The sequence below is a fragment of the Heptranchias perlo genome, chromosome 7, assembly GCF_035084215.1.
Source record: "Heptranchias perlo isolate sHepPer1 chromosome 7, sHepPer1.hap1, whole genome shotgun sequence".
NCBI classification, from domain to species: Eukaryota; Metazoa; Chordata; class Chondrichthyes; order Hexanchiformes; family Hexanchidae; genus Heptranchias; species Heptranchias perlo.
The window spans coordinates 5,355,144-5,368,290 of record NC_090331.1 but is presented as its reverse complement, the minus strand read 5'-3'; positions in this window follow the sequence as shown (position 1 = coordinate 5,368,290).

Genomic DNA, 13,147 nt, shown 5'->3' with positions numbered 1-13,147 from the left:
CACCATCTCCCCATATCCCTCAACCCCACCATCTCCCCATATCTCTCAACCCCACCATCTCCCCATATCCCTCAACCCCACCATCTCCCCATATCTCTCAACCCTACCATCTCCCCATATCCCTCAACCCCACCATCTCCCCATATCCCTCAACCCCGCCATCTCCCCATATCCCTCAACCCCACCTTCTCCCCATATCCCACAACCCCACCATCTCCCCATATCCCTCAACCCCACCATCTCCCCATATCCCTCAACCCCACCATTTCCCCATATCCCTCAACCCCACCATCTCCCCATATCCCTCAACCCCACCATCTCCCCATATCCCTCAACCCCACCTTCTCCCCATATCCCTCAACACCGCAATCTCCCCATATCCCTCAACCCCACCATCTCCCCATATCCCTCAACCCCACCAGCTCCTCATATCCCTCAACCCCACCATCTCCCCGTATCCCTCAAACCCACCATCTCCCCATATCCCTCAACCCCACCTTCTCCCCATATCCCTCAACCCCACCATCTCCTCATATCCCTCAAACCCACCATCTTCCCATATCCCTCAACCCCACCTTCTCCCCATATCCCTCAACCCCACCATCTGCCCATATCCCTCAAACCCACCATCTCCCCATATCCCTCAAACCCATTGTCTCCCCACATCCCTCAAACCTACCATCTCCCCATATCCCTCAATCCCACCATGTCCCCATATCTCTCAAACCCACCATCTCCCCATATCCCTCAACCCCACCTTCTCCCCATATCCCTCAACCCCACCATCTCCTCATATCCCTCAAACCCACCATCTTCCCATATCCCTCAACCCTACCTTCTCCCCATATCCCTCAAACCCACCATCTCCCCATATCCCGCAAACCCATTGTCTCCCCACATCCCTCAAACCTACCATCTCCCCATATCTCTCAATCCCACCATGTCCCCATATCCCTCAATCCCACCATCTCCCCACATCCCTCAATCCCACCATCTCACTATATCCCTTATCCCCACCAAATCACCATATCCCTTATCCCAACCTAGCCACATTTTCACTCCCACTCATTCTGTCTCCAGGTTTTCATTGATCTCCCACTCCCTTTAAACGTTAACTTGCCTTGCCCGCTGACCCCACCCTCAAAGACATGCCACACCGAAACCGCCCCCCACCCCGCCTACTGCAGAAAACTGACCTGAGATGTGAGGGATGATGTATGAATGCAGGTTTGTTGCTGTATAAAAGAGCGCTTGTTGCTGTACAAATGAGGGTTTGTTGCTGTATAAATGAGGGTTTGTTGCTGTACAAATGAGGGTTTGTTGCTGTATAAATGCAGGTTTGTTGCTGTATAAATGCGGGATTGTTGCTTTATAAATGCGGGTTTGTTGTTGTATAAATGCAGGTTTGTTGCTGTATAAATGCGGGTTTATTGCTTTATAAATGAGGGTTTGTTGCTGTATAAATGCAGGTTTGTTGCTGTATAAATGACCGTTTGTTGTTGTATGAATGTGGGTTTGTTGCTGTATAAATGACCGTTTGTTGTTGTATGAATGAGGGTTTGTTGCTGTATAAATGACCGTTTGTTGTTGTATGAATGAGGGTTTGTTGCTTTATAAATGCGGATTTGTTAATGTATGAATGCGGGATTATTGCTGTATAAATTCGGGTTTATTGCTTTATAAAAGAGGGTTTGTTGCTGTATGAATGCGGGTTCATTGCTGTATAAATGCGGGTTTGTTTCTATATAAATGCAGGTTTGTTGCTGTATAAATGAGGGTTTGTTGCTTCATAAATGAGGTTTTGTTGCGGTATAAATGCGGGTTTGTTGCTGTATAAATGAGGGTTTTTTTGCTGTATAAATGAGTGTTTGTTGGTGTATAAATGAGTGTCTGTTGCTGTATAAATGAGGGTTTTTTTGCTGTATAAATGAGTGTTTGTTGGTGTATAAATGAGTGTCTGTTGCTGTATAAATGAGCGTTTGTTGCTGTATAAATGCAGGTTTGTTGCTGTATAAATGCGGATTTGTTGCTTTATAAATGCGGGATTGTTGCTGTATAAATGCGGGTTTGTTGTATAAATGCAGGTTTGTTGCTGTATAAATGCGGGTTTGTTGCTGTATAAATGAGGGTTTGTTGCTGTATGAATGCGGGTTCGTTGCTGTATAAATGCGGGTTTGTTTCTATATAAATGCAGGTTTGTTGCTGTATAAATGAGGGTTTGTTGCTTCATAAATGAGGTTTTGTTGCGGTATAAATGCGGGTTTGTTGCTGTATGAATGAGGGTTTGTTGCTGTATAAATGCAGGTTTGTTGCTGTATAAATGCAGGTTTGTTGCTGTATAAATGCAGGTTTGTTGCTGTATAAATGAGGGTTTGTTGCTGTATAAATGCAGGTTTGTTGCTGTATAAATGCAGATTTGTTGCTTTATAAATGCGGGATTGTTGCTGTATAAATGAGGGTTTGTTGCTTTATAAATGCGGTTTTGTTGTTCTATAAATGAGGTTTTGTTGCTTTATAAATTTGGGTTTGTTGCTGTATAAATGAGGGTTTGTTGCTGTATAAATGCAGGTTTGCAACGGTATAAATGCAAGTTTGTTGCTGTATAAATGCGGATTTGTTGCTGTATAAATGCGGGATTGTTGCTGTATGAATTCGGGTTTATTGCTTTATAAATGAGGGTTTGTTGCTGTATAAATGCGGGTTTGTTGCTGTATAAATGCGGGTTTGTTGCTGTATAAATGAGGGTTTGTTGCTGTATAAATGACCGTTTGTTGCTGTATAAATGACCGTTTGTTGTTGTATGAATGAGGGTTTGTTGCTGTATAAATGCGGGTTTGTTGCTGTATAAATGAGGGTTTGTTGCTGTATAAATGACCGTTTGTTGCTGTATAAATGACCGTTTGTTGTTGTATGAATGAGGGTTTGTTGCTTTATAAATGCGGATTTGTTGCTGTATAAATGCGGGATTGTTGCTGTATAAATTCGGGTTTATTGCTTTATAAATGAGGGTTTGTTGCTGTATGAATGTGGGTTCATTGCTGTATAAATGCGGGTTTGTTTCTATATAAATGCAGGTTTGTTGCTGTATAAATGAGGGTTTGTTGCTTCATAAATGAGGGTTTGTTGCTGTATGAATGCGGGTTCGTTGCTGTATAAATGCGGGTTTGTTTCTATATAAATGCAGGTTTGTTGCTGTATAAATGAGGGTTTGTTGCTGTATAAATGCGGGATTGTTGCTGTATAAATTCGGGTTTGTTGCTTTATAAATGAGGGTTTGTTGCTGTATAAATGCAGGTTTGTTGCTGTATAAATGCGGGTTTGTTGCTGTATAAATGACCGTTTGTTGTTGTATGAATGAGGGTTTATTGCTTTATAAATGTGGGTTTGCTGCTGTATAAATGCAGGTTTGTTGCTGTATGAATGCGGGTTCGTTGCTGTATAAATGCGGGTTTGTTTCTATATAAATGCAGGTTTGTTGCTGTATAAATGAGGGTTTGTTGCTTCATAAATGAGGTTTTGTTGCGGTATAAATGCGGGTTTGTTGCTGTATGAATGAGGGTTTGTTGCTGTATAAATGCAGGTTTGTTGCTGTATAAATGCAGGTTTGTTGCTGTATAAATGCAGGTTTGTTGCTGTATAAATGAGGGTTTGTTGCTGTATAAATGCAGGTTTGTTGCTGTATAAATGCAGATTTGTTGCTTTATAAATGCGGGATTGTTGCTGTATAAATGAGGGTTTGTTGCTTTATAAATGCGGTTTTGTTGTTCTATAAATGAGGTTTTGTTGCTTTATAAATTTGGGTTTGTTGCTGTATAAATGAGGGTTTGTTGCTGTATAAATGCAGGTTTGCAACGGTATAAATGCAAGTTTGTTGCTGTATAAATGCGGATTTGTTGCTGTATAAATGCGGGATTGTTGCTGTATGAATTCGGGTTTATTGCTTTATAAATGAGGGTTTGTTGCTGTATAAATGCGGGTTTGTTGCTGTATAAATGCGGGTTTGTTGCTGTATAAATGAGGGTTTGTTGCTGTATAAATGACCGTTTGTTGCTGTATAAATGACCGTTTGTTGTTGTATGAATGAGGGTTTGTTGCTGTATAAATGCGGGTTTGTTGCTGTATAAATGAGGGTTTGTTGCTTCATAAATGAGGGTTTGTTGCTGTATGAATGCGGGTTCGTTGCTGTATAAATGCGGGTTTGTTTCTATATAAATGCAGGTTTGTTGCTGTATAAATGAGGGTTTGTTGCTGTATAAATGCGGGATTGTTGCTGTATAAATTCGGGTTTGTTGCTTTATAAATGAGGGTTTGTTGCTGTATAAATGCAGGTTTGTTGCTGTATAAATGCGGGTTTGTTGCTGTATAAATGACCGTTTGTTGTTGTATGAATGAGGGTTTATTGCTTTATAAATGTGGGTTTGCTGCTGTATAAATGCAGGTTTGTTGCTGTATGAATGCGGGTTCGTTGCTGTATAAATGCGGGTTTGTTTCTATATAAATGCAGGTTTGTTGCTGTATAAATGAGGGTTTGTTGCTTCATAAATGAGGTTTTGTTGCGGTATAAATGCGGGTTTGTTGCTGTATGAATGAGGGTTTGTTGCTGTATAAATGCAGGTTTGTTGCTGTATAAATGCAGGTTTGTTGCTGTATAAATGCAGGTTTGTTGCTGTATAAATGAGGGTTTGTTGCTGTATAAATGCAGGTTTGTTGCTGTATAAATGCAGATTTGTTGCTTTATAAATGCGGGATTGTTGCTGTATAAATGAGGGTTTGTTGCTTTATAAATGCGGTTTTGTTGTTCTATAAATGAGGTTTTGTTGCTTTATAAATTTGGGTTTGTTGCTGTATAAATGAGGGTTTGTTGCTGTATAAATGCAGGTTTGCAACGGTATAAATGCAAGTTTGTTGCTGTATAAATGCGGATTTGTTGCTGTATAAATGCGGGATTGTTGCTGTATGAATTCGGGTTTATTGCTTTATAAATGAGGGTTTGTTGCTGTATAAATGCGGGTTTGTTGCTGTATAAATGCGGGTTTGTTGCTGTATAAATGAGGGTTTGTTGCTGTATAAATGACCGTTTGTTGCTGTATAAATGACCGTTTGTTGTTGTATGAATGAGGGTTTGTTGCTGTATAAATGCGGGTTTGTTGCTGTATAAATGAGGGTTTGTTGCTGTATAAATGACCGTTTGTTGCTGTATAAATGACCGTTTGTTGTTGTATGAATGAGGGTTTGTTGCTTTATAAATGCGGATTTGTTGCTGTATAAATGCGGGATTGTTGCTGTATAAATTCGGGTTTATTGCTTTATAAATGAGGGTTTGTTGCTGTATGAATGTGGGTTCATTGCTGTATAAATGCGGGTTTGTTTCTATATAAATGCAGGTTTGTTGCTGTATAAATGAGGGTTTGTTGCTTCATAAATGAGGGTTTGTTGCTGTATGAATGCGGGTTCGTTGCTGTATAAATGCGGGTTTGTTTCTATATAAATGCAGGTTTGTTGCTGTATAAATGAGGGTTTGTTGCTGTATAAATGCGGGATTGTTGCTGTATAAATTCGGGTTTGTTGCTTTATAAATGAGGGTTTGTTGCTGTATAAATGCAGGTTTGTTGCTGTATAAATGCGGGTTTGTTGCTGTATAAATGACCGTTTGTTGTTGTATGAATGAGGGTTTATTGCTTTATAAATGTGGGTTTGCTGCTGTATAAATGCAGGTTTGTTGCTGTATAAATGCGGGTTTGTTGCTGTATAAATGCAGGTTTGTTGCTGTATAAATGCAGGTTTGTTGCTGTATAAATGCGGGTTTGTTGCTGTATAAATGACCGTTTGTTGTTGTATGAATGAGGGTTTGTTGCTTTATAAATGCGGATTTGTTGCTGTATAAATGCGGGATTGTTGCTGTATAAATTCGGGTTTATTGCTTTATAAATGAGGGTTTGTTGCTGTATGAATGCGGGTTCATTGCTGTATAAATGCGGGTTTGTTTCTATATAAATGCAGGTTTGTTGCTGTATAAATGAGGGTTTGTTGCTTCATAAATGAGGTTTAGTTGCGGTATAAATGCGGGTTTGTTGCTGTATAAATGAGGGTTTGTTGCTGTATAAATGAGGGTTTTTTTGCTATATAAATGAGTGTTTGTTGCTGTTAAAATGAGTATTTGTTGCTGTATAAATGAGCGTTTGTTGTTGTATAAATGAGCGTTTGTTGCTGTACAAATAAGGGTTTGTTGTTGTATAAATGAGCGTTTGTTGCTGTATAAATGCAGGTTTGTTGCTGTATAAATACGGATTTGTTGCTTTATAAATGCGGGATTGTTATATAAATGCAGGTTTGTTGCTGTATAAATGCGGGTTTGTTGCTGTATAAATGAGGGTTTGTTGCTGTATGAATGCGGGTTCGTTGCTGTATAAATGCGGGATTGTTGCTGTATAAATGCGGGTTTGTTGCTGTATGAATGCGGGTTCGTTGCTGTATAAATGCGGGTTTGTTGCTGTATGAATGCGGGTTCGTTGCTGTATAATTGCGGGATTGTTGTTGTATAAATGCAGGTTTGTTGCTGTATAATTGAGGGTTTGTTGCTGAATAAATGAGCGTTTGTTGCTGTATAAATGCAGGTTTGTTGCTGTATAAATGCGGATTTGTTGCTTTATAAATGCGGGATTGTGGCTGTATAAATTCGGGTTTATTGCTTTATAAATGAGGGTTTGTTGCTGTATAAATGCAGGTTTGTTGCTGTATAAATGCGGGTTTGTTGCTGTATAAATGACCGTTTGTTGTTGTATGAATGAGGGTTTATTGCTTTATAAATGTGGGTTTGCTGCTGTATAAATGCAGGTTTGTTGCTGTATAAATGCGGGTTTGTTGCTGTATAAATGCAGGTTTGTTGCTGTATAAATGCAGGTTTGTTGCTGTATAAATGCGGGTTTGTTGCTGTATAAATGACCGTTTGTTGTTGTATGAATGAGGGTTTGTTGCTTTATAAATGCGGATTTGTTGCTGTATAAATGCGGGATTGTTGCTGTATAAATTCGGGTTTATTGCTGTATAAATGAGGGTTTGTTGCTTCATAAATGAGGTTTAGTTGCGGTATAAATGCGGGTTTGTTGCTGTATAAATGAGGGTTTGTTGCTGTATAAATGCAGGTTTGTTGCTGTATAAATACGGATTTGTTGCTTTATAAATGCGGGATTGTTATATAAATGCAGGTTTGTTGCTGTATAAATGCGGGTTTGTTGCTGTATAAATGAGGGTTTGTTGCTGTATGAATGCGGGTTCGTTGCTGTATAAATGCGGGATTGTTGCTGTATAAATGCGGGTTTGTTGCTGTATGAATGCGGGTTCGTTGCTGTATAAATGCGGGTTTGTTGCTGTATGAATGCGGGTTCGTTGCTGTATAATTGCGGGATTGTTGTTGTATAAATGCAGGTTTGTTGCTGTATAATTGAGAGTTTGTTGCTGAATAAATGAGCGTTTGTTGCTGTATAAATGCAGGTTTGTTGCTGTATAAATGCGGATTTGTTGCTTTATAAATGCGGGATTGTGGCTGTATAAATTCGGGTTTATTGCTTTATAAATGAGGGTTTGTTGCTGTATAAATGCAGGTTTGTTGCTGTATAAATGCGGGTTTGTTGCTGTATAAATGACCGTTTGTTGTTGTATGAATGAGGGTTTATTGCTTTATAAATGTGGGTTTGCTGCTGTATAAATGCAGGTTTGTTGCTGTATAAATGCGGGTTTGTTGCTGTATAAATGCAGGTTTGTTGCTGTATAAATGCAGGTTTGTTGCTGTATAAATGCGGGTTTGTTGCTGTATAAATGACCGTTTGTTGTTGTATGAATGAGGGTTTGTTGCTTTATAAATGCGGATTTGTTGCTGTATAAATGCGGGATTGTTGCTGTATAAATTCGGGTTTATTGCTGTATAAATGAGGGTTTGTTGCTTCATAAATGAGGTTTAGTTGCGGTATAAATGCGGGTTTGTTGCTGTATAAATGAGGGTTTGTTGCTGTATAAATGCAGGTTTGTTGCTGTATAAATACGGATTTGTTGCTTTATAAATGCGGGATTGTTATATAAATGCAGGTTTGTTGCTGTATAAATGCGGGTTTGTTGCTGTATAAATGAGGGTTTGTTGCTGTATGAATGCGGGTTCGTTGCTGTATAAATGCGGGATTGTTGCTGTATAAATGCGGGTTTGTTGCTGTATGAATGCGGGTTCGTTGCTGTATAAATGCGGGTTTGTTGCTGTATGAATGCGGGTTCGTTGCTGTATAATTGCGGGATTGTTGTTGTATAAATGCAGGTTTGTTGCTGTATAAATGTGGGTTTGTTGCTGTATAAATGTGGGTTTGTTGCTGTATAAATGTGGGTTTGTTGCTGTATAAATGTGGGTTTGTTGTTGTATAAATGAGTGGTTTGTTGCTGTATAAATGTGGGTTTGTTGCTGTATAAATGTGGGTTTGTTGCTGTATAAATGCGGTTTTGTTGCTCTCTAAATGTGGGTTTGTTGCTGTATAAATGTGGGTTTGTTGCTGTATAAATGTGGGTTTGTTGCTGTATAAATGTGGGTTTGTTGCTGTATAAATGCGGTTTTGTTGCTGTATAAATGTGGGTTTGTTGCTGTATAAATGCGGTTTTGTTGCTGTATAAATGCGGTTTTGTTGCTGTATAAATGTGGGTTTGTTGCTGTATAAATGTGGGTTTGTTGCTGTTTAAATGTGGGTTTGTTGCTGTATAAATGTGGGTTTGTTGCTGTATAAATGTGGGTTTGTTGCTGTATAAATGTGGGTTTGTTGCTGTATAAATGCGGGTTTGTTGCTGTATAAATGTGGGTTTTGACGCCTCTCATCGTGCGATTCTTGAGTCGGAAACTGAGTTTGCACCGTTTTAGCCTCATTCCCTTTGGTGACTGGCGGGCCCTGCTATTTATTAACAAGGTCCCTTTATCGCCACGATCTGCTGACCTCTGTGGGAAGTTGCTAACGAAGAGAAAATAAAGGCTCATTGAGCTGGTCAGATCGTGCTGGTGTCAGCACCCAGCGAGAGAGGTGTGGGGGGGGGGAGGGAGGGTGTGGGGTGCAGGGGGAGGGATCGAGTGCCAATGAGGTGTTGACTGACGTTGATGGTGATTGCCTCTGGTACCCGGTGTGGATGGGACTGTGGAGAGACTGAGGCTCCTGGAGTGGGCGGAATGTCAAAACTGTTCGTACATCCACATGGTGACTGAAGCAGGAAAGGACGTGGCTCCCTCTGTTGCTGTGGCAACGGGGTTGCCTCTGCATCACTGCTCTCCTTGCTGATGCCGTCTTAGAATCCTATTAAAATGGGCTCAAGACACAGGAAGATTACAAGATTGGGACTTTATTCCCCGGTGTTTTCTTTAGTTTGCACTTGCGTTCTCCCCCCACCCCCAGCCTGATGTGTTCACCCGCCATGCTCATTCACCCCTGTGTCCAGTCAGCCCCTGTACCCATTCACCCCCTGTACCCATTCACCCCCTGTACCCATTCACCCCTTGTGCCCATTCACCCCTTGTACCCATTCACCCCCTGTACCCATTCACCCCCTGTACCCATTCACCCTTTACCAATTCACCCCCTGTACCCATTCACCCCTTGTACCAATTCACCCCCTGTACCCATTCACCCCTTGTACCCATTCACCCCCTGTACCCATTCACCCCTTGTACCCATTCACCCCCTGTACCCATTCCCCCTTTACCCATTCACCCCCTGTACCCATTCCCCCTTTACCAATTCACCCCCTGTACCCATTAAACCCTATACCCATTCACCCCCTGTACCCATTCACCCCCTGTACCCATTGCCCCCATACCCATTCCCCCTCTACGCATTCAACCCCTGCACTCATTCCCCTCTACCCATTCACCCCTATACCCATTCCCCCTGTACCCATTCCCCCTTTACCCATTCACCCCTTTACCCATTCCTCCTATACCCATTGCCCCCTTTACCCATTCCCCATGTACCCATTCTCCTCATACCCATTCCCCCTTTACCCATTCCCCCCTTTACCCATTCGCCCTATACCCATTCACCCCCTGTACCCATTCTCCCCATACCCATTCCCCCTTTACCCATTCTCCCCATACCCATTCCCCCTTTACCCATTCACCCCTGTACCCATTGCCCCCTTTACCCATTCCCCCCTTTACCCATTCCCCCTGTACCCATTCACCCCTGTACCCATTCACCCCTGTATCCAGTCCCCCTGTACCCATTCTCCCCATACGGATTCCCCCTTTACCCATTCACCCCTGTACCCATTCCCCCTATACCCATTCCCCCCTTTACCCATTCCTCCTATACCCTTTACCCATTCCCCCTGTACCCATTCTCCCCTATACCCATTCCCCCCTTTACCCATTCCCCCTGTACCCAGTCTCCCCATACCCATTCCCCCCTTTACCCATTCCCCCTGTACCCAGTCTCCCCATACCCATTCCCCCCTTTACCTATTCCCCCCTGTACCCATTCTCCCCTTACCCATTCCCCCCTTTACCCATACACCTGTACCCATTCTCCCCGTACCCATTCCCCCTTAACCCATTCACCCCTGTACCCATTCTCCCCTATACCCATTCCCCCCTTTACCCATTCACCCCGTACCCATTCTCCCCTATACCCATTCCCCTCTTTACCCATTCCTCCTATACCCATTGCCCCCTTTACCCATTCTCCCTGTACCCATTCCCCCCATACCCATTCCCCCTTTACCCATTCACCCCTGTACCCATTCACCCCTGTATCCATTCCCCCTTTACCCATTCTCCCCATACCCATTCCCCCTTTACCCATTCCCCCTGTACCCATTCTCCCCATACCCATTCTCCCCTTTACCCATTCACCCCTTTACCCATTCACCCCATACCCATTCACCCTGTACCCATTCTCCCCTGTACCCATTCCCCCCTTTACCCATTCCCCCATACCCATTCCCCCCTTTACCCATTCCCCCTGTACCCATTCTCCCCTTACCCATTCCCCCTTTACCCATACACCTGTACCCATTCCCCTTTACCCATTCACCCCTGTACCCATTCTCCTCTATACCCATTCCCCCCTTTACCCATTCCCCCTATACCCATTCACCCCTGTACCCATACTCCCCGTACCCATTCTCCCCCTTTACCAATTCACCCCCTGTACCCATTCACTCTTGTACCCATTCACCCCCTGTACCCATTGCCCCATACCCATTCCCCCTATACCCATTCAACCCCTGTACCCATTCCCCTATACCCATTCACCCCTACACCCATTCCCCCTTTACCCATTCCCCTTGTACCCATTCTCCCCGTACCCATTCCCCCTTTACACATTCACCCCTGTACCCATTCACCCCTTGTACCCATTCTCCCCTATACCCATTCCCCCCTTTACCCATTCATCCCTGTACCCATTCTCCCCTATACCCATTCTCCCCAATACCCATTCCCCCTGTACCCATTCTCCCTGTACCCATTCCTCTATACCCATTCACCCCTGTACCCATTCCCCCTTTACCCATTCCCCCTGTACCCATTCTCCCCATAACCATTCCCCCCTTTACCCATTCCCCCAGTACCCATTCTCCCCTTACCCATTCCCCCCTTTACCCATACACCTGTACCCATTCACCCCCTGTACCCATTGCCCCATACCCATTCCCCCTATACCCATTCCCCCTTGACCCATTCACCCCCTGTACCCATTCCCCCTTTAACAATTCACCCCCTGTACCCATTACCCCATACCCATTCCCCCTTGACCCATTCACCCCCTGTACCCATTCCCCCTTTAACAATTCACCCCCTGTACCCATTACCCCATACCCATTTCCCCTATACCCATTCACCCCTGTACCCAGTCCCGTTTACCCATTCACCCCGTACCCATTCACCCCCGTACCCATTCACCCCCTGTATCCATTCACCCACTGTACCCATTCACCCTCCCGTACCCATTCACCCCCGTACCCATTCACCCCCTGTATCCATTCACCCTCTGCACCCATTCACCAACTGCACCCATTCACCCCCATACCCATTCACCCCTGTATCCATTCACCCCCTGTATCCATTCACCCTCCTGTATCCATTCACCCCCCTGTACCCATTCACCCCCATACCCATTCACCCCCTGTACCCATTCACCCCCTGTACCCATTCACCCCCCATACCCATTCACCCCTTGTATCCATTCACCCTCCTGTACCCATTCACCCCCCCGTACCCATTCACCCCCTGTATCCATTCAACCCCCCCATGCATCCATTCACCCCCCATACCCATTCACCCCTTCACCCCCCTGTACCCATTCACCCCCCCATGTATCCCTTCACCCCCCCTGTACCCATTCACCCCCCCATACCCATTCACCCCCATGTACCCCTTCACCCCCTGTACCTATTCACACCCCATACCCATTCACCCCCCATGTACCCCTTCACCCCCTGTACCCATTCACCCCTTGTACCCATTCTCCCCTATACCCATTCCCCTCTTTACCCATTCATCCCTGTACCCATTCTCCCCTATACCCATTCTCCCCAATACCCATTCCCCCTGTACCCATTCTCCCTGTACCCATTCCTCTATACCCATTCACCCCTGTACCCATTCCCCCTTTACCCATTCCCCCTGTACCCATTCTCCCCATAACCATTCCCCCCTTTACCCATTCCCCCAGTACCCATTCTCCCCTTACCCATTCCCCCCTTTACCCATACACCTGTACCCATTCACCCCCTGTACCCATTGCCCCATACCCATTCCCCCTATACCCATTCCCCCTTGACCCATTCACCCCCTGTACCCATTACCCCATACCCATTCCCCCTTGACCCATTCACCCCCTGTACCCATTCCCCCTTTAACAATTCACCCCCTGTACCCATTACCCCATACCTATTTCCCCTATACCCATTCACCCCTGTACCCAGTCCCGTTTACCCATTCACCCCGTACCCATTCACCCTCCCGTACCCATTCACCCCCTGTACCCATTCTCCCCCTGTACCCATTCACCCTCTGCACCCATTCACCAACTGCACCCATTCACCCCCATACCCATTCACCCCGTACCATTTACCCCCTGTACCCATTCACTCCCCTTACCCATTCATCCCCTGTATCCATTTACCCCCT